We start from the raw sequence: 27,171 nt of genomic DNA, 5'->3' as shown, positions 1-27,171 counted from the left end.
AATATTATTTAGGACAGATAATCTTAACCAAAGTTATAGTAGATGTGACAAGGATTCCATACTTCTAAAGAGCTCTGAAATTCGACTGCGTATGAAAAAGTTATGCTTCTTCAAAGTTCCACGATTAAACCAACACGACTATTGTTCATCATAAATAGTAAATTAGAGATGGGTTGATTAGTAGCCTAAGTAATCTAAATGAAATTCATAGTAATCATGAAGCCAAGAGCATTCATATAGAGAATGGAAAAATATCACTTTATGTGAGGAAGTTATGATTTTCGAAGTTTTAGCGTAGCAGTGTGGACACATAAATCGAAATTCAAATCAGGTTATTGTTAGCCGAAACAATATAAATGAGAGTTGAACATCTCGTGAATTGGATTCCATTGATATAGAGAAAGACGAGAACAAAATTCGTATGAAATATTTATGATTTTTATAGAGACTTTAGCAGTCTTATCCTGTTAAAAATATAACTTTAAAAATAAAATGAGAATTAGCCAACGGATTCTAAATGAGTACTCGTCGATAGCTACATGTGGATATAAAGAATGTCAAAAATAGAACTCATATGAACAAGGATATGATTTTTTGAAAATTTGAAAAATTTGTGTGCACCTGATGCTAGGCGCGGTGCACCTATGCTTCTAGAAGGAAAAACACAGCCCAATAGATGAGTGGCACGTGTCACAGAGAGGGTGGACAGACATTACACAGAAAGGTGGTGGACGTCAAACCAGCCCAGGCGCGCCTCCTAGGAATTTCTATAAATAGGTGTGCAGGCCATCCATTTCACTCACAATCTTCTCCAATCTCTTTCTCTGGAAAATCTCTATGAAAATTTAGAAATTTTAGAATCTTAGGGTATAGACAAAACTTCAAAAATGCTCCCTGTGGTTTCCAGAAATATCAAGTTTAGTCCCTAAGTTCAAAAAACCTCACAGATGGTCCCTGTGGTTTCAAAACTTTTAACAAATGGTCCTTCCGGCTCACTCCATTAGCATTTCACCGTTAACTCATTTTTAATAAAATATTGCAGGACTAATTTCTTCATTTCAGGTGTAACCTTCTCTCTTTAAAAGAAATTGCATGTCTGATTTTTGGGCAAATCCTTTAGCTTCATCAGTCGATCATCTCTCCTCCTTTCCACTGTTTCTCGACCGTTGCACCCTTCACGACATCCAATCGCTTCTGATTCAAAGATGGTGACTTGCAGATGTGGGAATGAAGCAACAAAGATCACTTCATGGACGGATCGTAACCCTGGAAGACAATTTTGGAACTGTAGAAGATGTGGTTTCATTCGATGGTATGATCCGCCTATGTGTGCTAGGGCATTGGTGGTGATTCCAGGTTTGATAAGATCAATGAATCGATTGGAGGAGAGGGTCGCCATTGTAACTGCAGAATTGTGGAACTACCAGCTGATGTTGTTTTGTTCATGGGTGTTTTTTTGGTATTATTTTAATCTCTAAGTATCTTGTGAAGGTTTGGATGGTAATGGAGTTTTGGTTTTTGGTTTGTAACCATTGCAGGGTTTTTTTTTTGATTTTAATCGGATAGGGTTTTTTTTGCTTTCAGTTTATGTAGGTGGTTTTGGAATTGGTGTTGTTGTATTTGGTTTATGTATCAGATTAATGTGTAATGCAGTGGTAATGGTAATGGTAATGGAATGTAGTTTGTTATAGTTCATTGTTCAATTTCTTGAATGTTTTTGAAATGCAATTGTTAAGTGTATTGTAAATGCATCTTGAAGATGGTTTTCATTTGCAATGGAAATGTACAATGTTATTAATTGATCCGTGAAGGGTAGTACACAAAACATATTAATTCATCACCAAAAAGTGCATACACACCATTACATTCAAAGTTATAAAGTTCTTAACACAACCATGATGCAAAGTTTTCAAAAGACCTACAAAACAAGCATTACATGCAAAGTTTTCAAGTTCTTAACACATCTTCAAACAAGTACACATTACATAAGTTTCTAAATACCTACAACACCAACATCATAATAACCACTAAAAATAGTTTTCAGCCCCCTCCAACTTCACCACTGCCTCCCTGCCCTTTACATGTTCTGGAATTGTGCCCTTTGTTATGACACTTTGAACAAGTGACTGCCAAATATTTCCTGCTCAATCTACCAGCTTGGCTGTTTGGCTCATCAACACCCCTCCTTCTCTTCTTCTTAGGCCTCCCAACCTACACATGTTGATATATTATAGTTAAAATTGAATTCATTCCATGTTCACATGTATACTATATATTTGGTGTACTTTAAATACAAACATGTGTCTTATGTTTTGGTGGAAGTAAAGTGAATGGGCAGTCACTTTTAGGCCACATTGTACGTCCATTCAATGGATCAATTTTGTTGAAATACATGGCTTTCCATGTTGATAACCTATAGCAAGGATGGACCCATTCATCAACATGTGGGGCATTTTCATCATTTTTAATTTTGTCCCATATAGCACAAACAGCATGTCTACATGGGAAACCTGTAATCTTCCAAAACCTACAACTGCAACTTTGATCATTCAAGTTTACCACATATTGGTCTTGCCATGTGCTTGCCACTTGGTACTTCCCTGCCCCATTGTATTTAGCCACATACTTTGATGCATCAACCTTAATCTTTTCAAACAGTGTAGTTGCAGTAGGGGTTAGAAGTCCTTCACACTTATCTATTTCCTTTTGCACCACACATAACCTCTTCATGAGATACTCTCTAATATACTCTAAGCAAGTGATAATAGGTTTATCCCTACCTTCATCTACCTTTGAATTGAATACCTCACAATGGTTATTCAACAAACAATCAGTATGTGCCCTTCCTGAATAATAGATATTAACAGAAGACAATTACACGTATAGTAAACACACAACAGGGAAGATTAACATTTCTCAATAAATTTCTAGAAACTTACCACTAAAGTGAGATTTAGCCCAAGTGTTTGCTGGGATCTTAGACACCCAAGCATGAGCCTCTGCATTGATCTTCTTCAACTCATCCATTGCTCTGTTAAAATGATTGACTGTTGTTGCTCTACCACACTCCCAAAGCTGGTCACTTAAGTCTTTTCCTTTCCATTGTTTCTTCATGTTTTCCTGGATATGCCTCAAACAGAACTTGTGTTCTGCACTAGGGAATACCTTCTCCATTGCTGGTATTATTCCCTAAACAAAAGTTAATGTATGCAACATTAGTTAACCAAATGTATTTAGAAAAGGTAATAAAAAAGTTAGGTGGTACACACCTTTTGTCTTTCTGAAATGAAGATAAAGTTTGAATTTGGTCCCAGATCTAGATCTTCTCCTAACAGTTCCAAGAACCAGGTCCAACTACTTGTTGATTCTGTCTCTACCACTACATATGCTACAGGGTATATGCCATTGTTTGAGTCCAACCCTACACCAGTTAACACTTGCCCAGGGTAAGGGCCCTTCATGAAAGTACCATCCAGACCTAGAAAATCTTTTAATCCAGATTTGAATCCTAACTTCAATGCACCTAAACAGACATATATTCTTCTAAAAGTTCTTGTGGTAACAGACAAGGAGGTTTCTGGATACACATCAATCCGAACTGTTGTACCAGGATTAGTGTTGAGTAGCTCCAACACATAATCCATCAAAAATCCATACTGTACTTGGTAGTCCCCACTAATGATACGCTCAGCCATTGACTTTGCCCTAGCAACCTTTTGCAATGACATTCCTACCTCCAGTTTCTTGCACAACTCTTCGTGTAAAGCTTTCACTGGAATTTTAGGGTTACTCTGTATTTGTTGAACAATTAAGTTTGCTATGTATCTGGAAGTGCAAGCTTTAACCGCCCTTGTTTTCAAACATTTATGCTCATCCTGTACTGTCAACCAATCCTGATTTTCATTAGCCCTCGATATTTGGATTGCCCATGGACATGTACCTTTATTGGCAATTACATCTTTACCCTTGCACTTTGCCCTACTTATGGTTGAGGGCCCACCACCATCAACTCCTGTAGAAGGCTTACTTACAACACCTTTACATTTCACCCTAATCCAGATTTTGTCATTTTTGGCTAGGTATAAAGACCTCCTTGTTGCTACAGCATGTGAGTTCATGTAGTTTTTAACATCAACCTTGGTTTTGAAGACCTGACCAATCTGAAATGGTTTAACATGAACCTCTCCATGTGAGCATGTACTTGACTTACTCAACTCTTTTAGCAGTCTCTTCCTATCATCTTCATGAAATCCTGCAAATTGATAATCATCAGTGGCAATAACTTCCAACTCATCATCAAAGTCAACCACTCCAATCCCATCGTCTTTTGAATGACTGTTCAAGATTCCATGTTCATCCACATCAACAACATTATGGAATTCACTCATGTCTACATCTACATCAAATTGTATGTTAGACTCATCCACATTGTATTCACTGTCATCAGAATCATCTCCACTATCCTCAGAACCATGGCCACTCTCAGAGTAGAAAGCCTCTCCACTATCATCACTCACCATACCCTCTAGATAATCCACTTCTGGTTGTTTTTCAAATGAAGTTTGAACATTAAACTCAGCATCATAATCAGCATAAAGTGAGTAATCCTCTACAAATGGTTCATAGTCATAAACTGTTGTAGTATTAGCTCCATCATCAGCTTGGCGGCTTGGTTCCTGTACATGGTAAGTTCCCAATTGTTCTTCAATTTCAACTGCACTAGTGATCACTTCTTCTTGAGTTTCAATTTCATGATTCACCACTTCCTTTTGAATGACATGACTTTGTTTACCTTGAGACCTAATAAATGGTAGAATACTCTTTGAGTAATCATGGCCTTCATCAACATCTAACACTTGTGACTGCTCGTAATCAGGGTTCATAGACTTGTTTAGATCAAGCTTTCTACTACATGATCCTGCTTCTCTCCTACAAGGTTTCTTTGTATTCATTTCAGGTGACACACTAGCAGGCTCCAACTCTTCAATAACAACTTTAGAAGGAGACTTGTAATAACTAGCTACCCTTGTCTGACCAGTTTCAATATACACCCTAATAAGTCTGTGTTTAGGGACATATGATACCATTTTAAGTACATCTTGATCATTACCTAAAGGCATTAAGCCATAGTCCAAAGGGTATTCAGGGATACAGAAATGGTAGTAAAGGGTTTGCTCAGTTTGGTACCCTAGTTCTCGAACCATGTCGTCAAGCTCATGAACTGAAAATAAATCAGTGTCAACATAATCTTCATATGCTACAACACCATCAATGTATTTCCTTCCAGGTGATTTGGTGAAGACACCACTGTAGTGTATCTTCAACGTGAAATAGTTCTCATAACCTTCTGTAAACACAAAAAAAAAAAGAGTAAAATCACTGATTTCCTTACGTCAACACAATAGACCAAGAAAAAACAAGTTTTGTTGTAGTATTGTACCGTATGTTTTTCCTAAGTCCTCCACGGTTACAAATTTTTCTCGAAAACACCATATTGATAGCACGATTGCAATTTTTGCAGCTTAAAACCCTAAATCCCAATTTCTGTTCTTGCTTCTACGATGGGAATGAACCCGATGACTAAACGTGTAACTGGTTATCTTCTTGGGAGAGGGACGGGTAGTGATGTGCAAGCAAGTAATCATTTCATATTAAAGAGAGAAGGTTACAACTGAAATGACGAAATTACCCCTGCAATATTTTATTAAAAAATGAGTTAACGGTGAAATGCTAATGGAGTGAGCCGGAAGGACCATTTGTTAAAAGTTTTGAAACCACAAGGACCATCTGTGAGGTTTTTTGAACTTAGGGACTAAACTTGATATTTCTGGAAACCACAGGGACCATTTTTGAAGTTTTGTCTTGGGTTTATAAGCTAGGCTTCGAAGGGTTGGAAAATCCTACAAACTAGGGATGTCAAAAACCCCCCGTGGGACCCCGATACCGTACATGACTAAATTTAAAAAAAAACAGGAGCGGGAGCGGGGGTGGGGGCGGAATTAAACCCCGTTTATTTTTGGGACCGGGGGCGGGAGTCAGTATTTCCGTCCCATACTCCCGCGGGGGCCCCGGTTGTATATTTATGTAAAAAAATATATATTTAATATAAAATACATATACAAAATATATTTTTTAATTTTAGGTTTAGTGTAGGTTTCACTTTCCCGTTTTCAATTAATAGATATTGAAGATGTAGCGAATTGATCATATATTTGGACAAGTATGTGTTCTATATTTGTAATGTTGGATTTTTCGTATTATATATTTGTAAGATTGTTAGAATTGTCGTTTTGTAATGTTGGATTCGTAATGTTGGATTTTTAATTTTTTTTAGTTTCTACAATATTAGGTTTTAAGCTTTTAAAGTTATTAAAAATAGTTTTTTAGCCTAAAACAAAACGGTTTTTTAGCAAAAAAATCGAATTTTAATCCTATAAACCGGGGGAACGGGGGCGGGACCGGAGGCGATGGAGGTAACCGGGGGCGGGACCGGGGGCTATGTTTACAGGGGAACCGGGGGCGGGACCGGGAGCGGGGGCAACGATTGATTTCGGGGGCGGGAGCGGGGGCAGCTATTTTCACTCCCGTTTGGTCCCGTTGACATCCCTACTACAAACATAACCTATATGGTCAAAATTCTGCCCGTACAATTTCTAGACTTTAATTAGTAAAGTCTCGATGAGTTAAGCTACACTTATATCTCTTTCAGTGTAACTTATATTTATTTTCATAGTCACTGTTATTAACTTATAAATAAGATTTATCAGTGATTCCATGTCATATTATAACCTGATCTACTTGTGGGGTAATGTCTACGCTAGATTTAGTGAGGTGTTTTAAGTGGGATCTCTAAACAATATACTCTACATATCAAACAGAATCAACCTCCGATATGATCTTACTTGGTTGCTCTTTACTTGATAGATCTTGATGTGGGCATTGGATTGTTGATTAATCTTGACTATCATCTCTAATCTCTAAATATTATTAAAATAGAAACTTTAATTCTAAACTGAAGAAATCAGAGCCATTGATTGCATTTCAATCCTATATTTTCCACCCTTAGATTATTTGTTGACATCATCTTTGTCAATCCTTTTATTTTTGTCTACCAAATTTATAAAGCGTATATTAAGTTTTAAATTAGGAATTCTATTAATGAAAATTAAATCTCATCAAAAGTAAAATTAATTAAATTAGAAATTCTATTAATGACACTTAAATCTTACCAAAAATAAAATGAATTAAATTAGGAATTCTATTTATGACAATTAACTCTCACGAAAAAAAATGAAAAAAAAAATACCCCACCCCACCCCTCATTATCGGTACCCCTACACTCTCTCCACATTTCTTTACATAATTTATCTAACCTAAGTTTTGTACCGTAGAAGAAAATATGGGAAAGAAGAAATAGAATACTTGTGGGCTTCGATCTGTATGGATTAATCTTATGTTCGATCATCATGGAAGAATTAGGAATGATATAGAGATAAATTTTATATGGATTCTACTTTAATTTGATCGTAGTTTAGATCGATTTTGGTTAAGTTTTAGATTATGTTTATTTTATTATGTTTCAACTATGAAGTTCTAATCTATAAAACCTTTCGATTTAAGTGTAAATCGATAATGGTTATGTTTTCTAAATCTGCTTCGATTTATCTGTTACATATTATTCTGTTTTTTCAAAGGAGACATACATAGAACTCAGATTGCTAATTTTCATTTTGTATTTTTGGAATACATTTTAATTGTGAACTTGATGCTATGCAAGTACTTGCTTTGTCTAGGCATGCTGAGAAGTATAATAAGAACCTTGCACAACCTTATTATTTCGTTTAACTTTGAATAATCTTAATGAGTTTACTTTCTCAAGGATAAATGGGTATACCCTACACTCTTGAAAATATGGTTGAGAACATTGTGAGTATCTAGGTTTTCTTAGTAATAAGATAAGACATTAGTATAAAAGTTGCAATATAAGCCTTTTTAATTACATAATAATAACTAAACAAAGATATGTGAACGATTATCTTTATAATTCAAATTTCAATACATAACATAAAAACCGTATTAAATTTTCATTATGTTCCGTTCCATGCCTCACAAACATGTTTTTGGAATGGAATTACTCATTCTATTATATGGCTTTTACGATTACATATCCTTTCCATTTCTTTGTTGTTCTATTCTTTGCAACCTCACATATCTCAAAAAAAGTAATTCGGAAATCCATCACAAAATAGAAATGTTTTATAAACTCCTATAAGGGAAGAAGAAAGATAAGACTACATGAGTGTATGGTGTTAATAAAATTATGATGTTCTTTCATCTCTATTTGCATGTTTCTAGCTTGTTTGTATTATTGTCTATAAAATATTGTTGTTATATTTGAAAGTTCATTTCCCCCTTTTTTTCATCTTTTTTTTTTGTATATTTTAATCTTTCAAGTTTTTTAGAGTATTTGAGGGACCGTTTGTACTTGGGATTAGGGTGAAGTCAAATGCCCTAAAACTGGAGAGTAGTTGTATTTAAAACCACTTGAATATTGAAGATTTTTGTTGGCATTAATTTCAATAATCATATGTACCCTAGAAGAGATATCATAACTATAGTTTATTTTTATAATGTTTCTTGTATTTTTTTTTAAATGTTCTACAGGTGATGGCTACAAGGTATGATCACCCCAATCTATGATCAAGGGTAATTTGGTAGATCTTTAAATATTACACTTTATTAAAGGGTACACAAAAATATTTTTGGCTTTTGGTTCCTTATGAAAGTGGCAAGGGTGTAATAGTCCTTTTAATAGAATTGTTTATTTTATTGTTAATTACCTTTTGTGTCTACAAAATAATTACCACCTTTTGATTATGCTTATTCAATATGTCATAATATTTTATTTGATCTAAATTTATGATTTTCATTTTCTGAAATTGTAAGATTCTGAGACTCTTTTCAAATTTTTAACGCCATTGATTATTTCAATAAATTTTGAGTTGTAAGTGCTTTAGATGGACAATCGAAGCTTCTCATTATATTTAATAGTGTAGTTAAAAGGGGTTGTCTTTTTAGATTATTGATTATTATATTGAAACATTTTTTTTTAAATTAATAACATTATCTCTACCATTCAATATGGAAACCATCATTCATAAACCCACTACCATATCAGCTTTTCCTTCTCCCATATCTTCCATCTTTCACAACCCACAACACATGGAAACCTTATCTTTTTCAACCAACTCAACCCACTCAATTAAAAAAATACAAAACAAATAAGGTATAAGTTTTAAGAAACATGGTACAAGAAAGAGAGAGAGAGAGAGAGAGAGACAGAGAGAGAGAGAGAGGATGAAGCGAGTTAGTGAAGCTACATAAACAACCCACTCCTCCTAGCCCACTCAAGCTGGAGTGGTGTCTTGGAGGTACCAATAGTACCTCCCAATTTTACCATGAATCCATCCTCCCTAACAAGAATATATTAATGTGCTTCCATTCAAATGTTTATTAAACGTGGAAAACAACAACATCTGAAAACTAGGATGCTTCTTTCATTCTTCTCTATACGAATCAAATTTGTAGATTTAATCAGCATGATGGAAGAAACATATGTTTTGCATCCATATTTCATGATAGTGAGATTATGTAAACAATAAACGATCATTCATTTATCGTCTATGAACAAAAAAAAAAGCTCAAAGAAGAGCATGTATGTGTAGAAAAAGGGAGACCGGTGAACTTATTGCTAACGCTATGGAGAAAGTTGCCAAAGAAGGTATTCACTATATACTATTGTTATCCATTATATACTATCTTATCTTCTAAAGAATGCTAAAAATGTTAATTTTTAGTTTTTTTTCAACATTTTGACTATTTTTTATAGTTTCTACCCGACAATTTAGCTGATGATGTTGAAGCCTTTTCAAGTGCTGGAATTGGTTATCGTTTGAATGCCTTTTAACGTAAATTTTAAGTAATTATTGTTTATAGTCATTATTTTACTTAGAATTTTCTTTTAGGTTTTAGATGCATAGTAGCATATATAATAATTACTATTAAATGAAAAAAAAACTTATCAAAACTAAAACAAAAAAAATTGGTGTTGATGTTGTTTATACCGTGTAAATCACAATTACAAGAATCAATATTAGCACATATATCTGGTTAAGATTATAATTTTTAAACAACGATCGTATCTCCGAAACATTTTGCATAATTAGTTTAAATTAACAATTGCACTCTTATGTTATATAAGATATTCCAATGTATATATTATTTTTGACTAACATATCTTCGAAGCATGTTGCATAATTAGTTTAAATTAATAATTGTACACTTATGTTATATCAGATATTCCAATGTATATATTATTTTTAACTAATCATTATAATTTTACAAATAAAACATCTATCTTTGCAAATTAATAATTTTTTTTTGAAAACATTGATTAGTTATTAGGATTAGTTTTGCATTTATATGTATTTTTTATATGTCTCCCGCGTTATACGCGGGTCATAACCTAGTTAGTTATAAAACTAAGACTTAATGATAGTCATACCTAGGTCACATCAAAGGAAAAACTAAAGTGCCAGGCGAAGCGCTGCCCAAATTGCAAGTTTTCCACATTTAACAAGTGAGTGTTTAGTTACTTTAATCTTACACATAGATATGAAGTATTTAGATTATTAAACGCTATTTGTGCTTATCTTCTATTCTTAAAGATGCTGTATTGTAGATGAAATAATATAAAATGAGTTTTATATTATTTAACAATATACATGTATTTTCATGAGGTGTGTGTCCATTTTATTTTAGGTAGTATACCTGAATTGACATAAACACTATCTTACTTTAGGATAAGATGCATGATTTTTCTTTATGTGCTAAATGCTTCATAGCATGTCTTAGGTTGCCTACCTAGAATGCTATTACTTGACTAGATCTATGGTCTGTTGCCGACCTCAATTTGGAATTTTTATGTGTTCAACATTCTAAACGTACGAACTAATGTATTAGAACTGACATATAACTTTTCAAAGTGATAAGGAGGATTATGCATCTAAACATAACTAAAACCTCATCTATCATAATATACTCACAAATTCTAGTACATTGAACGATTGTACCAATCATGATGGCAGGACTTCAAGCCATGATTCTTGAGACGCTAGCTAAGAAAATGGAGGAGTCTAGACGACTGCTCCAAGGGAATAGGAGATAATTCATTTCACCAATTGTTGAACTGGTGCTAAATGAAGGTCAATCAGAAGAGGGGTGCTACAACAGGACTGTAGACTAAGCTGATCCATGAAGGGTTAGAAGGAATAACCTCGATATAGGAATTAAAAAAGATGGATGCAAGTACAAGGACTTCATGTCTTCCAAACCACCAAGTCTTTCTAGGAGTCCAACACAAGTGGAGGTTATGGATTGGATCTATGAAATGGAGATGGTATTTGGGAGCAACAACTACTGCGACAAACAAAAGACCGTCCTCACGGTCAGACAACTAAAGGATGGAGTGTTAAACTAGTGGAAGTTGCTAGTTGATATTATGCTGATGGGAGAAACCATTAAGATGTCTTGGGAAGAATTCCTGGAACAATTAAAGATGCAATACTGCTTAGAAATAGATCTTCTGGAGATCAACAATGAATTCCAAAATCCGAAGAAAGGAAAGATGCGTGTCAGTGACTATGCTCCAGATTTCACTAAAAAGATTACGCTAGTTCCTAACCTGGTTCCAACCGAACTTTCCAAAGTAAATAAGTTTGCTAATGGACTACCAGTAGATTATGGTCCAATAGTAAAACTAGCAACTAATTTGAAGGCATCCATCTGGTTGGACAGGAATTAGAGACCAAGATAAGGGAGAAGACTCTAGAGAAAGCTGATATAGGAAAGAAAAAGAAGTTTGAAGGATCTTCAAGGTCCGATAAGAAGAGTATATTCTCAAAGTCTGACCCCGGCGACAAGAAGTATGGGGGTAACAATGAAGAAAAGTGGTGTGAGAAGTGCAAAAAGAAGCACTATGGGAAATACGATGAAGAAGTGACCTACTATAAGTGTGGAAGGACTGGTCGCTATTCGAAAGATTGTATGTTCAACGGCAAGATATGTTATGGACTTGGAGAAAAGGGGCTAATTCCAAAGGATTGCATAAAGAAAAACGAAGCAGCAAGACCAAACGTGTCGTCGGAGCCATGGGCAAAAGTATTCCATATGATCATTGATGAAGTAGATGTCGCTGCAATAGTTCAAGAATAAAGAACTACTTATCTAGAGTTCAAGATATAAAGTAGCCATATAGATAGTATCATGTTGTGTAGCTCGATGAAAGAGGCATAGAGTATGGTGACTTGAATAACATTATAAATCATTTTCAAGAAGTAATACAATCCCTAATTATGTATTACTATTTGATGTGCTAAATTTCTATATGACTTTCTTGTATGGTGACTTGGATAACTACAAGGCAATTCATAGGACGGGTATGAGTAGGTGTGAGAGGTAGTGGAGGCTCATACTACTGGAAGCACATGACTCGCACTTGGATCAGGAAAAGTCACAAGGTTACTAAGGCACTAGTAGTTGAGTTTTTTTTTGTTTGTATCCATAATTGCCATCATTTCGGTGATGACTAAGAAACTTAATGTAGTTCCAACCTAAGTGGTCATAACGAACCGAGTTCGACTAAGATAAATCTGCAAAATAAGTTACACAGTCCAAAGAATCATGATTCGAAGTGATCTACAAAAGTATCGTAGGCATCGCTAGAAATGCTTACTACAACGATGTGAACATGAAGAAAGGTATCATCCGTGCCTGATTCTAACTCATAGAGACATGGGTCTAGTCATTGCATAATTTGATGTAAGGTTATTACAGTGTGACCATTTGATTTGTTACAATAGCAATTGTAAAGACCTTCTCATGGGATGAGTTTGTATGAGAAAGAGTATGAGTCCCCGATGGAGGTCGAGTTTGTAACTTAGAAGTTAGGATTGACGGTCCAATGAAGAAGGTTCAAGGATGAGCATCACCATCAGCTAATAAATCCAAGAGTTTGATACTCATTAGGAAAGACAAAGGAATTAAGATTATAGCTTAAGATGGAAAAGCGACTTGCAGATGATCATCCAACCCTGTTTTGCAGATGATTCAGGGACGTAATCATCCTAAGGGAGACATAATTGTAATACCTGCAACTTCGGGCTAGAAAATTAAGATATAACAAGTAATACTTATTATAATTTGAGCCCTCGAATAGAGAGATTGCTAGTCTTGCATGTTACAAACTACATATAATATTTTTTTATATATTTATTGATAAGTGATAAAATGACATTCTCGATAGAATATTATTTAAGATGTTTAATCTTAATAAAAGTTATAGTAGATGTGACAAGGATTCCGTACATCTAAAGAACTTTGAAATTCGACTTCGTATGAAAAAGTTATGCTTCTTTGAAGTTTTACGATTAAACCAACACGGATAAGCGCGTCGCAAATAGTGAATCAGAGATTGGTGATTATTAGCCTATTTAATCTAAAAAAAAGTTATATTAATCTTAAAACCGAGAGTGTGCATAAAGAGAACGTCCAAATCTGATTTCATATGAGGAAGTTGTGATTTTTCGAAGTTTCAATGCAGCAGCGCGGACGCAGAGATCAAAATTCAAATAAGATGATTGTTTCCCAAAACAATCTAAATGAGAGTTGAAGATCTCGTAAATAGGATTCCATTGATATGAAGACAGTCGAGAACAAAATTCGTATGAAGGAGTGATGATTTATATAAGGACTATAACAGTCTAAGCCAGTTAAAAATATAACTTTAAAAATAAAGTGAGAACTAGCTAGCGGAGTCAAATTGAAAGTTGTAGTACTCATCGATAGCTACATGTGGATATAAAGGACGTCGAAAACAGAGCTCGTATAAAGAAGATGTGAATTTTTGAAGATTTAAAAAAATCACGCATGCGTGGTGCTAGGTGCAGTGCTCCCATGCTTCTAGAAGGAAAAATGTGGCCCGACATATGAGTTACATGTGTCACAAAGAGGGTGGAAAAACGTTGTATAGAGACATGGCGCAGATGATGGGAATTTCTATAAATAGGAGCGCAGGACAACCATTTCACTCACAACCTTCTCCAATCTCTTTCTTTGGAAAATCCCTCTGACAAATCTGAAATTTTAGAATCATAAGGTTTTTAAGCTAGGATCTGAAGCATTGGAAAATCTAACAAATAAAAGCTATCAGGTCGAAGTTCTGCCAGTATAATTTCCGGACTTTAGTGAGTAAAATCTTGATAAGTTAAGCTATATTTATATCGCCTTCAATGTAACTTATATTTATATTCAAAATCATTGCTGTTAAATTATAAATAAGATTTATCAATGATTCCATGTCATATTACTGATTTATCTACTTATGGAGGTGATTTCTAGGCTATATTTAGCGAGGTGTTTAAAGTGGGATCTCCAACTAGTATAATCTATATAGCAAAGAGACTCTACCCCCAATATAATCTTACTTGCTTGTTCCTTACTTGATAGATATTAATGTACCGATTGGGATTGTTGAAGAATCTAGATCCATCATTAGTCACAAAACTAAGACCTAGTGATAATCTTAGGTCGGTCACATTAAGGGAAAAGCTAAAGTGTTAGGCTAAGCGCTGCCTAAATTCCAAGTCATCCATATTTAACAAGTGAGTGCATAGTTACTTTTGTCTTATACATATATATGAAGTATTCAGATAATTAAATGCTATATGTGCTTCTGTCCTATGCTTAAAGATGTTTTGTGTTAGATGAAATGATATATGATGAGTTTTATATGATTTAACAGTATATGTATTTTCATGCTTATAATACATTGGGAAGCGTAGGGTGACAGTACATTTTAAGATGCCATGACTTTTATTCTGATGAGATATGACAGATGATGAGGGTGATGGGTGAGGAGATATGACTGATGATGAGGTTGATGGGCGATGGGAGATGAAGATGATGATAATAGCCCACGACTAATAGTACTATTATACTAATGATGTAGTCATCTAATAGAGTATAGATAACGACCATAGACTATTCTAAACATTCAACTGGAACACATGCAGGTTCACAACTGGTAGGTGATGAACTACGTGTTCATATGATGTACCATATTCCTTACTAACATATATTGTGGAGGAATCCGCGAAGCAATACTGTCTACTTGATGTTGCGTGATGACTCTTAGGATCCTAGGAGAGGAATATAGAAGAAAATGGGGAACGGTAATTGGGTTAAATATTTGATGTGAAATAGATAATTAAACAATTTAATTATATTATTATGGGTTGAAAACCCTATGTATTCACCAGTAATCCCAGCTTGACCCACTCAGTTTCTTTGTATCATTGGTAACAATACAAATGTACATGGATTGTGATGTTTGTACTTGATGATAGATTTGAAGAGATGTAGGCCACTAGTAAAAGATATTGTAAGACCTTTAATGACTATTTTTAAGCTTATTTTTCTCATATTAGTTGTCACATCCCAAGTTTTAATAATCAATGAAAAGCATTTCTTTGAAAATACTTTTATGGTACAAATTCTACAATATAAATGAATACTTTATTTTTAAAATAAGCATAAAGAAAAGGTATTTTGGGTTGTGAAAGTGAGGATGTCGCACATTGATCCATCTATTGGTTTAGATAAGGCATGCTTAAGAAATTGTCGTCTTGGCCATATAAACAAGAAGCGCATCGCCCAACTCCGAAAGGATGGAGTGTTGGAATCCTTTGATCTTAGAACAAATGATGAATACGAGTCTTGTCTATTAGGCAAGATGACTAAGTCACCATTCACATGGACTTTTGAAAGAGGTGAGGTTTGTTGGACCTCATTCAGACTGATGTATGTGAACCCTTCAAACATGCCACAAGAGATGTGAATCACTATTATGTGACATTTATTGATGATTACAGTAGATATGGTAATATTTAATTAATCAAACGTAAGTCAGAAAATTTATAAAAGTTCAAAGAGTTTAAGCACGAAGTAGAGAATCAATTGGGCAATAAGATGAAGATGCTTCACTATTATAGGGGTAGAGAGTATCTTAGTGTCGAGTTCATTGACTACATCAAGGAATGTGGAATAGTTTCACAATTGTCCTATCCTAGGACACTACAACTAAATGGTGTAGCTAAGACGATAAATCAAACATTGCTAGACATGGTTCGTTCCATGATAGTTGAGCTTCGCTTCCTTTATCTTTTTATGGATACAGTTTAGAAACAACCTCCCATATCCGTATTCTTGTCCCAATAAAGAAAGTTTCCGAAACACCTCATGAAATATGGAGTGGGAAAACTCCTTCCCTCGTACATATCAAGATATGGGATGCGAGGCTATTGTTAGGTGCGAGACCCAAGATAAAATGGAACCCAAAGCCAAGAGGTGTATATTCATTGGATATCCAAATATGTATGTTGGATACATGTTCTATAGACCAAGTGAAAATGTGGTCTTTGTAGCTCAAAGAGGAGTCTTTCCTGACAGAGAGCTCATGTTAAAATAATATAGGGGGAGTGCCATTGATCTTGAAGAAATTTATGAGTCAACCAATGAAGAGACTTTAGTATACACAAGTGCTCAACCTGAGAAAAAAACACATGTTGTGCCAATTGACAATTCATTACACTCTTCATCGATCTAGTAGAGTTAGCGGGCCACTCAATTCTTATGGTTTCTATATAACATCCTATAACGGCACGTTTATCAGTGATAGAGAAATGATAAATTTGGATAAACCAGCTAACTACAAGCAAGAAATGGCAGGACCTAAGGCTGAAAATTAGAAAGAGGCAATGGACAACAAGATTCAGTCCATGTATGACAATCAATTGTGGAAATTGGTTGATCATGTACCCAGTCAAAAGATAGTAGGTTGCAAATGGATCTTCAAGAAGAATATCGACATGGATGAGAATGTACACATGTTTAAAGCTAGGTTGGTGGTGAATGTCTTTACTCAAACCCAAGGGGTTGATTACGATGAGACCTTCTCACCAGTAGCTAAGATCAAGTCTATTAGGATAATGCTTTCCATAGCTGCCTTTTATGATTATGAGGTATGGAAAATGATTGTTAAAACTGATTTCCTAAATGGGAATCCTACTAAGGATGGCTAAATGAGTCAGCTAAAAGTTTTTTAACTTACCAATTTTCCTAATAAGGTGTGTAATCTTGAGAAGTCCATCTATAGACTGAAACAACCACCTCGTAGTTGGAATTTTTCCATCTCTGCAAAAGTCAAAGGGTTTGGGTTCTCTAGAAGTGAAGATGAGTCTTGCATGCATGTCAAAGCTAGTAGGTGTATTGTAACCTTCCTCTTCTTGTATGTTGATGACATACTCCTTATAGGAAATGATATTGCAACTTTGCAACAAGTAAATCTTGGCTTGAAAAATGTTTTGTGATGAAGGATCTAGAAGAGGAAACATACATTCTTGGAATAAGGATTCACATCGATAGAAATAAATATTAGATTGGACTTAGCCAGAGTACATGCTTGGATAAAATATTCAATCGCTTCAATATTGAGAATTCCAAGAAAGGGGATTTCCCTATTCATCATACTGTTAAACTGAGTAAGACTCATTTTCCTAGTAAGAACAAAGAGATATATGACATGAGACGAGTCCTATATACTTCGGCTATAGGATCAATCATGTATGTTATGACTTGTACTCATCCGAATGTGTCTTACGCATTAAGCATGGTAAGTCGATTTCTGGATACTCAAGGCAAAGCCTATTGGATAGTACTTAAGAACATTCTAAAGTATTTGTGGAGAACCAAAGAAAGTGTTTTGGTTCTCGATGGAAAAGATGAGTTAAGAGTGAGTGGTTATAGTGACTTCAGCTTTCAAATAAATAGAGACAATTATTTTTCGCAATCTAGTTGAGTATTCCTTCTGAATGGTGGTACTATAACTAGAAAGATGTAACACTCGTAGATTCGGGCTAGTCAACTATGATATAATTAGCGTTAAAATGATTTTTATATAAGATTATTTCGGATAAATAATATTAATCAAAGTAATAGTTAGGGTCAACAATTGCAACCTATTTGACATAATAAAGAAGAATTATATGAATATTATGTGTTTCATTATTATTATAATATAATAAAATAGGAAAAATCAGCTGAATCGTCCATAAATCATAAAAATAAGTGCCAAAACATATATATATATATATATATATATATATATATATATATATATATAGAAAGTACACGTCTTCCCGATCCTGAAAATATAAATTTCGTAGAAATCCGATTCCATGTGAATTAGATATGATTTTTATAAGATATAAAAGTCAGTCACACACAATGAATGTATGATGTAAAAAGCTACGAAGAGAATGGTTGACTTTTAGCTAAATCCACCAAAAAGAAAATCGTAGTACTTTTTAAAATAAGAATTTTATGAAAAAAGAATGTTAAAAACAGAAGTCTGCACGAAAGATATGATTTTAGCAAAATCATTTAACTTTATAAAAATATGGACGAAAAATAATGTCAAAATTATCCGACAGAGTCTAAACGAAAGTTAAATATCTCGTTGATAGCTACACGTGGACATAAATTAAGAATGTCAAAAATGGAGTTCGTATGAACGAGTTATAATTTATAATAGCATACTTACGTTTAAGTTCATTATCGTTATTATGAACCTATAAACAATACATGTGCTAAGTATTATAAATTATACAAAATGTTATTATAATACCTTTTAACTGCTCACGGTATGAGGAATTTGGTTTGAAGGACCTCTTAGGGTTGTTGGATTTCAAAGCAAGTTAAATGCCAAAATGGTCCTGCCCTCCGGTGTTTCATGTCTGGCCCTGTATATACATACTAATTGAAAAGTATTGTTTAACACTTATATAGAACAAGAAACACAATATTGCTTGTAGACCTTGAGTTAATGATAAATCTAGACTAATAATTATTCGCAATAAATATTAGACTAAAATCTAGTGATAATGATACTAGGTTTCATCGAAGGAAAATAAAATTGTTAGAAACGAAGCGTTGCCTGAGTTTAGAGTCATCACTTTAACAAGTGAGTGCATAGTTACTTTCATCTTACACACAGATATGAAATATTTTATATAAATTATGTGCTATGTGTGCATATTATCTGTGTTGTTGATACCTATACATGATGAACAAAATATACATGTTTTATTCGATTAATTTAAACTGTATACGTATTTTATACCTATAATTTTGATGGGTAAAGATGGTTAGATGAAAGATGAGATGAGATGAATGATGAGAGATGAAAGATGATATAGATGATGAGAGGTGAAAGATGATGAGAAGCCTTGACCCAAGTGATGGACCAGTCATCTAGCAGAGTATTGATGACAACCTTGGACTATTCTAGAAAGTCCAGTTGAATGCTAGCAGGATCGTAACCTATAGGTGTTGTGAACGATATGTTCACCAGATGTACTCTAAATACCCCAACAACTATGGACTTAGTGCCTTACAAATGAACGTTGGAAGCTATGGACTTAGTGTCTTACAAATGAACGTTAGCAGCTATGGATTTAGTGCCCTATAGATGAACATTAGAAGCTATGGACTTAGTGCCTAATAGATAGTATTGGCAGCTATGGACTTAGTGTCTGTTAGACAAACCCTGGCAGTGATGGACTTTGTGCTTATTCCTTAAGACAATCCTTAGGAATGAATGGATGAAGAATAGATGATTCTTATGCTAGAATAAAGAAAATAATGGGGATGGGAAGTTGAGCTAATTGTTTGATGATTAAACATAATGATCATATTATTGTGGGTTGAAAACCCTATGTACTCGCCAGGTTTTCCAACCTAACCCACTATTTATTTTTATCACAGATGCCAATACGATGATACATTACATTGAGAGATTAAAGGAAATGTAAATCATTAGTATACATGAATGTAAGGACTGTTTAGGCTTATGTTTCTGTATTGACGATAACATCCCAATGTTTTAATATAAACAAAATACATTTCTTCGTAAATAACTTGATAATATCTTTATCATGTTTCTGGGAACAAATTCTGCAACATATTTCTTTAAAATGGATACTTTGATTTTTAAAATAAGCATAAATAACAATTTTAAAATGACCATAAATTTAGGAATGTCACGGTTGGTATCAGAGAATTAGTTTAAGCGAACTAGGAATTTTAGGAAATTTTTAGACTTAAACTTAGAATGATAAGCAATGATTGTGAGATGGGTGTCTGCTATATTTAGGAAGTATGCCTAAATAGACACAAGTACTACCTTATTTAGGGAAGATGCCTAAATTGCTTTTATGTGCTAAATAATTTATGCTATAAGATGCTTTATATGCTTTTTGATGCTATTGTTTGATCGGATATATGGCCTATTTCTGACCGGATCTAGGACTTTTAGGTGTTCAGGTTTTTAAACGTTTAATTACGGTATTAGAGCTGGCATGTAAATTTTCAGAGTAATAAAGAGGATTACACATATAAAGCTTCTCTATCTATATCCTTGTCATGATACACTAAACACCTATTTTGGTGTACAAAACGACATGGTGAAGACTCATAGCGGACTAGGAAATATCAATGGAAGACGACAACCTGAGCATAAGCATGTGATGGGTCATGCACTGGTCATTGCACCTGCACCCTGACCTATCACGATGGAAGAAGTTAAGGCTATGATGTGAACCATGGTACTCTAAGCAAATTGGTAGAACAAAAGCTCTTTAAGGATCGTTAGATTCTATGCAAGCAAACAATTATGAAAGTAAATAAGAACACGAGTATGGATTTGAATGTGTCGAATGATTAATACTTCAACACTTCAGTAGAGCTCGATTAAGAACCTCGACTGTAGAGATGTTTAGGGTTACAAAATAATGAACGTAATTAATTAACTACGTATTATGCATACATGCATGCATATTTATACTATAACCCTACTAGATAATCACGGATGGACAGACCCAATCCAGATACAAAACATGAGGCCCATGACGGAACACAAATAGACTCAACAATCTCCCCCTTTGCGTATTTGGAGCCGAAACCTCAATTCTGTTTAGCAACAGAAGACTTCTTCACTGTCTTGAACACCCTCGGTATGATGGCTAAAAGATGATAGCGAAATGTAATTTACCACCGAAGCATATCCGTAAATTTCTTCTTGTCAGCTTTAGAGTTATGCTTGCACCGATGAACTATGTTGATTATGTGCTCCAAACAGTCGGTAGAAAACAAGTGTTTATCCACAAGAGCGAATAAAAACCTGTGAGCTTCGCCTTTGGTAAACATCACAGTCAAATGTGTTAATCTATTTGACCCATCTTCATTTTGTTTACATCTCCAAGTTTCGGTGTAGGCTTCACAGTAGGCTTCTTATTCATAACCTTCGCAATCTCCTGATCCATAGTTGCAACTTCATGGATGTAGGAGGCCAACATTCTCTTTAAGTGTTCCAGAATCGGCTCATATTCCATCGGATTAGTGAGCAGAATGTTGTATAGCAGAATCCAGTCATGGGGATTCAAACTAGGAAGCTCTGCTAGAGAGATAGTTGACACCGAGTTTCCAGAACCTTGAGTGATTTTAAAATTGACATTGACAAATATCCCAACAGGTGAGGGTTTGAGCACCTTAACAGTCACAATTTTCTAGGCACTCCATGTTAGATACTGAGGTTGGCCATAGTTCAGATAGCAGTCAATCAGCTCTCGGTCAACCTTCGGATAGGAAAAGGAACCTCAGCAGTCGAGTCAAAGCAATGAAACGTGAATGCTTTTCTTGTTATGGCCATATTGAACTGTGAGTCCTTCGAGTTATCACAGTCAAACGAATCAACAGGTTCCAACCAATAAATACTTGAAAACTATATAGCTTGATTGATAAGTACCTCTCTGGTCCATAAGGGAAACAAGGCCTTCTTACAGTTCATGTGACATCCCCAAAATCTCGGCCAGAAAAGACCGATTTTCATTTATGCTTTTAAATATTTTCAGAGTAAATCCTTTTGATTTGAAAGAGTTGCGGAATTTGTTCCCAAAAACAAAACATGATAAAACAATGTTTACCGAAGCATTTCATAAAAGAAATGTATTTTCATTATAATCAAAACTCGGGGTGTCATGTTCCGATACAGACCAATAAGCATAAACGAATACATTACAAGTCATATAACAAATATAAACATATGCAGACTTGTAAACAAAACAACTTGATGGTTCATCCATCTCATGCCCTTCCGCCACTTCCTGTAATACAATTTAAAACTGAGTGGGTCAGGCTTGGGAGCCTGGTGAGCATATAGGGTTTTCAACCCACAATAAATATCATATTTAATTTTCACCAACCAACAATAACCCAATTACCCATTCCCGTTATTCTCACTTTAATGTCCCTAAAACAACTAACATAAGGGACCTAGTCTAAGAATATTTCATCGGGGCGACAACACATGCTTCGGGGGTACCTCAGCAATATAAGTCAAATAAGGCAACCATGAGGGGGATGGAGTACAACGAATTAACACCCAAGTTCATTAACACCTACAGGTGGCGAACCTGCTAATGTTTCCACAAGACTGTCTAGAATAGCCAGTGGTCGTCATCTAAACTCCGCTAGATGACTCAATCAAACAACAACGAGGCCTCTCATCTGTTTATTACACACCAACTGTCTACCCATGTTCTACCCAACATATTAGTAGATAAAAATATACATTTGTATACATAGTTTAAAGAAAACCTGTATAGCATGCTTTAATCAACACATATATCACATAACAGATGAGGCACACACACACATAACACATATCTCATAAAGAAATAAGCAGATCTATAAGATAGAAGAGAGTGAATACTCATTCACACATAACACAACCAAATATATACACATAGCACGTATTTTATATATAATACTTCGTATTATCGTATTTGGAAGAAAATAACTACACACTCACACTTATAAACAATAATACACTTAATACACTCGAACCAAACTCGTATTATTATTGTGTTTATGAAAGGTAGTATACACTCACTTGATCAGAAGATGATCCGACAGCACTACGGCTTATAGAAGTAGTAATCCTCAGCAGATCTGGAAGATCTCCTCGAAAATCGAACTTCTCGCGGGCAGAGCTTCGACTTGGGAACCGCACTTCTCGGGATCTTCGGGGTCTCGGGACTTGCCTCGGGGCTAGAGTATGATACCGGGGCTTCGGGGTGGAATCGGCATGCAAAACGATGCAAAAGACTAGAGAGAAGAGAAGAAATGAACAAGAATTTTGGCTGCCTTCGGATCCCCTTTTATAGAGGCTGGAGCCTCGGAGTACGCGGGGCGTACTGCAGTACGCAGCGCGTACTGCTTCCGAAATCGTCACTGCATGCGTCATCCGAAGTGTCGACACTATGCTGAGTACGCGGTAGCATACCCTCGTACGCGGGGCGTACTCCGGATCACACCGGTGACTCGTTGTCACACCCCAAAACCAAGAACGGCGGAAACGTTCTGGGGCGGAGGACGTCATGTAAGGTAATCACAACACAGTAAATGTAAATAGGCAAACAACATCATCCATTGCATTAAATATATAAATTTAATACATGTGTGTTCTGTAAAATTTTAGACACCAAAAATATAACGTAAATCAAAATAACAAAATGATGAGTCTTGAGTACGCTCCATCATCTCAAAAGCTGGCATCGGTACCTGTCTACTGATGACCTGAGAATACAAGTTATTTTGAAAGAGTTTATCAGCATTAAGCTGGTGAGTTCATAAGTATTTTAGTGTCAATGTTCATTGTCAAAAACGTTTGAACTTGTCCCAATGTATAAGTTTGTAAAAATGTAAATAAATGTTTAAAAGTATTTGCAAAAGTTTGAATCTCTCAGAAAATCCTATATTTTCTATAATAGTAACCTTCTACCAAGGCTTAGCTGTTTTGTAAACTCGTCTGTTGTAAAAGTGTGTGATTACCCAAGTATAACTATCATTTGATAAAATATAGTTTGTACATTAATGCTTAAGTGAGATTATCACCAAAATATGTAATGGGTAAATCATTGTAGTGCTGTAGTTTTGTATAATAAGAACTACTGTTGTACTGATTACTACTACCTTAAACCGGATTTATATTAAGGTATAATGTGATAATTGCACCATACTATCGACTGATAACAACGACATAAAGAACGGTCGTAATAACGGAATGACGTTTGGCACCCGCAGACCTGCAGGTCCGGCTGTAGCTAGCAGCAAGGTGTAGGATAGTCAATCCAGTATAGATCTATACGCAAACTCAACGCTCTCCCTCCAAGAGAATTCTGGCTACAACTCGGGCCATGACATTTAAGGCATGCTCCGATACAGTGGATCACATTTGTTATCGTATTCTTGCATGTGTGATGAAATGTTTCTTGTTCTAGTATAGTTGTATATGTTCTCGTAGTATAGTTGTATATATTCTCTTCCTAGTATAGACTCATGAATGAACTGACTCATTGATCTAGCAGTTGTAATAGTATGATTCTGTGTTACCCCGATGGTAACTTGTTAACAGTGCGTTTAGTACATATGATTATGGAAGTACTTTCATGTCTATATATGTATATTTGATATATAATTAATATGGAAACGACCTTCGGATGGTCACCCAAAATCCTATCAGACCACATCCAAATCGAGGAAAAGGAAACAAGGTGGATAGCCTTCCTAAGTCCTTTAAACATTATTTATACGTCTATACATATATGGGCATGCAATTTGTAATATAAAAGCATAAATAAGTATTTATAAGGCATTTGAAACATAAGTATTATTTTTAAAGAAAGATTGACTTGATGTTAATCTATAAAACCATTTGAAGGTGTAGATTTGATTAAAACAGTTTAAGTATAAGGAACATTTGCTTAAATCACAGTTGTAGTGTAAATTCGAAAAGTAAATGGGTTTGGAAAACATTTAGAAGTAAAACAGTTTGATAGATAGTTTGAATAGTGATAAAACCACTGATTTCCCTAGTTATTAATCACATGTGATTAGTACAATCACATGTGATTGAAACAATAACTATAAGTATTTAACTTGTATTCCCCCCTTTTGAAAGCATATAAAAGCATTTAGAATATTTGACAGGTTGATTAAGGGGTATGAAACTCACTTGATTGATTGAAGAAAGCGAGATGGAAAACCGGGCAGAGTTTCGTCTCGGAAAACGGATTTTTCTCGGGATTCTCGGGATTCTCGGGAATCTCGGGAGTAAAATCGACCCTCGGGACTTGAGCAAAAAGACCAGAGCTTCGGGTTATAACGGGCACGGAAAACGAGACAAAGTTGTGAGAGAGAGGAGAGAAATGAGCAACATTTTCGGAAAGCCTCGCATCCTATTTATAGGAAGGCTGAACCGCCTCCGAACGCGGGGCGTACGCTCGTACGCAGCGCGTACGCGTACGTCATGCATGACCGAAGCCTCGACTGCCTCGGTTCGGATGGGACGGGTTGCTGGGTACGCGGGTCGGATGGGACGGCGGGTCGGACGGGACAGCGGGTCGGACGGGTCGGAGCTTCGGACGGGTCGGACGGGTTAGAACTCTTCGGATAGTGCGACGTGGACGATCCGAGACCCTCGATCTCAGTACGCGGGGCGTACGAAGGTACGCGGGGCGTACTTCGGTCCAATCCGATGACTCCCCTTCGGATATTACCGGGAATTTATAATTAAATTTATATTTATTATAAATAAACTTCAAAAATTCATATCTCCCTCATACGAACTCCGTTTTTGACGTTCTTTATATCCTCGCGAAGGTGAGACCATGATCTACGACTTTCGTTTAGATTCCGTTGGCTAATTCCGAAATTATTTTTATTATTTATTTATTAAAATGACGTGATTAAGGAATTTCTTCAAAATTTCATAACTTCCTCATCCGGAGTCAGATTTGGACGTTCTTTTTATGTACGCAAACCTTGATATGATTCCTATTACTTTATTTAATCCGAATAAGATTTTAGGAAGGTTACATTTTGACCTAAATTTGATCGGTTTTACATTACATTGACCCGAAATATCGGGTTGTCACATCATCCCCCCGTTAGAAGGAATTTCGTCCCGAAATTAGAATTTTAAGCAAGTTAGAAATTACGAATAACTAAGCAAAAAGGTGAGGGTATTTCAGTTTCATCTGATCCTCACGTTCCCAAGTGAATTCCGGTCCTCGCTTGGCATTCCAGCGAACCTTCACGATAGGGATACGGCTTTGCTTTGTCTGCTTGACCTCACGGTCCATGATCTCTATAGGTTCTTCCACGAAGTTGAGGCTCTCGTTGATTTCGATCTCGTCGAGTGGGATTACAAGAGTCTCGTCGGATAGACACTTTTTCAAGTTAGATACGTGGAATGTAGAATGTACGTTACGAAGTGCGTCTGGTAGTTCGAGTTTGTAAGCTACGGGGCCGACTCTTGCAAGAATCTCGAAAGGCCCTATGTACCTCGGATTAAGCTTCCCACGCTTGCCGAAGCGTATCAAGCCCTTCCAGGGTGAGACTTTGAGGAGGACTCGGTCTCCCACCTAAAATTCCAAAGGTTTCCTTCGCTTATCAACGTAGCTCTTCTGTCGGTCTCTAGAGGCTTTCAATCGTTCACGGATCTGAACGATTTTCTCTGTTGTTTCCCGAATGATCTCCGGACCGGTGAGAGTACTGTCGGAAGTTTGCCCCCTGGTTAATTGGGTATCACCCACCTCAGCCCAGCACAGAGGGGATCTGCACTTACGGCCGTAGAGAGCTTCAAATGGAGCAGCCTTGATGCTCGTGTGATAACTGTTATTATAGGAAAACTCGACAAGGGGTAAATGAGTATCCCATGCCTTCCCAAAGTCAATCACGCAGGCTCGCAACATATCTTCTAGAGTTTGGATGGTCCTCTCACTCTGTCCGTCGGTCTGAGGATGGTAGGCTGTGCTCATGTCCAGCCTCGTTCCTAGGGAATGTTGTAGTGATTGCCAAAATCTTGAGGTGAACCTACTATCTCTATCGGAGATAATGGACATAGGTACACCATGTAGCCGTACGATTTCCCTA

This window comes from Lactuca serriola, chromosome 6, assembly GCF_051521515.1.
Source record: "Lactuca serriola cultivar US96UC23 chromosome 6, Lser_US96UC23_V15, whole genome shotgun sequence".
NCBI lineage: Eukaryota > Viridiplantae > Streptophyta > Magnoliopsida > Asterales > Asteraceae > Lactuca > Lactuca serriola.
Note: the sequence above shows the minus strand (reverse complement) of the source record.